A 2,500-nucleotide genomic window follows, 5' to 3' on the forward strand; every position below is an offset into this window, starting at 1 on the left:
AATTACATGTTCACCATACATTTTAGTACAAAATTGCTCGGTCAGACCTACAAAGTGCTATATCTCGAATACTAAACGTCGCAGATGGGTGTCGTAGAACAATTTTAAGTTCGTCTAATGATTCTACATCCGATTCTGGATAGTGGTTTTTCGACCACTTTTCAACATTTTGTGACACCCCGAACCTAGGGGCAGCTCCCTAGCTTTTTTCAAAAATGTGCACCGAACGGGCCAGAGAGCTCGAGTAGTCGAAAATTTTTTTTTTGCTAAAACCCCTCAAAACGTGTCAGGAACGCACCCTAGATGATGAAAAGTGCAACCAGAATGTCAATCGACAACATGCCCGGGGGTACAAATTTGCTCTACGCGTCCCTAGGTAGGGTACTTTTTCATACAAACATCAAAGTGTACGGTGCACAAAGTGCGCGGAACAAAAATTGCTCGGTCAGACCTACAAAGTGTTATATATCTCGAATACTAAACGTCGCAGATGGGTGTCGTAGAACAATTTTAAGTTCGTCTAATGATTCTACATCCGATTCTGGATAGTGGTTTTTCGACCACTTTTCAACATTTTGTGACACCCCGAACCTAGGGGCAGCTCCCTAGCTTTTTTCAAAAATGTGCACCGAACGGGCCAGAGAGCTCGAGTAGTCGAAAATTTTTTTTTTTGCTAAAACCCCTCAAAACGTGTCAGGAACGCACCCTAGATGATGAAAAGTGCAACCAGAATGTCAATCGACAACATGCCCGGGGGTACAAATTTGCTATACGCGTCCCTAGGTAGGGTACTTTTTCATACAAACATCAACGTGTACGGTGCACAAAGTGCGCGGAACAAAAATTGCTCGGTCAGACCTGGTACGGGCCATAACTCGAATACTAAACGTCGCAGATGGGTGTCGTAGAACAATTTTAAGTTCGTCTAATGATTCTACATCCGATTCTGGATAGTGGTTTTTCGACCACTTTTCAACATTTTGTGACACCCCGAACCTAGGGGCAGCTCCCTAGCTTTTTTCAAAAATGTGCACCGAACGGGCCAGAGAGCTCGAGTAGTCGAAATTTTTTTTTTTGCTTAAACCCCTCAAAACGTGTAGAAAACTGATTTTAGATGATAAAAAGTGCAACCAGAACGTCAAACGACAACTTTGTTGGGGGTACCCTTTTTACTCTACGGGCCACTAGCTTAGGCGCGCCAACAGCGCTTTCCTCTCGGGTTCCCATTTTTTGCCCTCCTGGGATTATGATCATTTACTCATTGCCTACTATAGGGAAGGTACCTTGCTTCGAGGTCAAAAATGAAGATTTCACCAAATCGTAGTTTTAACCTCTATTTAGTCGTAGGAGCATGGTTTGCAGTGTCCGTGGGTCATATAAGCCCCCGTTTGGGTCATACGTCCCCTCCCCGATGAAAATCGTCATATGACTATAGGCCGAACTTATGAAGCAAAAGTGGTGTCTGGTGGGTTCTGCCGATGATCTTAACCTATGATTTTGAGTTTCCACTCTTTCAAAACGTTTCCTGGAGCAGTACATCACGGGTCTACGGACCCAAAGACTTCGTTGCGATGGTTTCAAGCATAAAAGTTGTAACAGTTAAGGGTTTTTAATACGCGTATATTAAATCATTGCTTGAAACTAAGCTTCGTTGTCTTTAAACTCTGCAAGACCAATCGAACTTCTTAGGGAAACTCGAAGCATTCACGCTAAGCTGGTGGTGCAGGGCACATAGCGTGATGAAACCGGGTTTCCCTACCAAATGTGGCATATTTTTTCCCTGAGAGCGAAGCTCAGACCCACGTAGGGGAGAGCGAAGTGGAACTTAAATGTTCAATGCAGCAAATGTTCGCCATGCGGATAAACAAGTTGGAATAGTTCAATGTAGTGTAATGCAAACACGAATCGCAAATAACGATACGGGACCCAGAAGCAATTCTGCGGATCCCTCGGGGAGTGGTGAGTTGATATAAATTAGAGGTGAAAGTCCAAGTTGTTCGGGCTCCGGCTCGGCAGCCGATACGAGGTTCCTGTTGAGCTTGTTTGTACATCGCGCAGAGGCGCCGTTCGGTTCTAGCAATGATTCCCGCCACCATGTTCCATGCGTGCAGAGATCCGTTAGAGCTCGTTCAATGTGTCCCGCCGTGATTACGAAAAAGTCCAACAGTTGACTTAGTTGGGTGTGCGTCAAGTAATCGCGCAGAGATGCCGATCGGTTCCTAGCAATGTTTCCCGTCACAAGGTGGTATTGGCACCTGTGCAGAGTGGCCGTTAGCAATGTCTCCCGTATCACGGTGGTGTACCATCACTAGTGCAGAGTGACCGCTAGCAATGTCTCCCGTCACAAGGTGGTAGCCCAGAAGTGCAGAGAAGCCGCTGTAGCAAAGTCTCCCGTATCACGTTGGAGTTCTTCCACTAGTGCAGAGAGATCGCTGAACCGTTCAATGTGTCCCGTCGTGGTGTGCTTGTACCGAGCACGTAGGATACACCTTGCTTTGTT

This window comes from Anopheles gambiae (genome assembly GCF_943734735.2).
Source record: "Anopheles gambiae chromosome X unlocalized genomic scaffold, idAnoGambNW_F1_1 X_unloc_45, whole genome shotgun sequence".
NCBI lineage: Eukaryota > Metazoa > Arthropoda > Insecta > Diptera > Culicidae > Anopheles > Anopheles gambiae.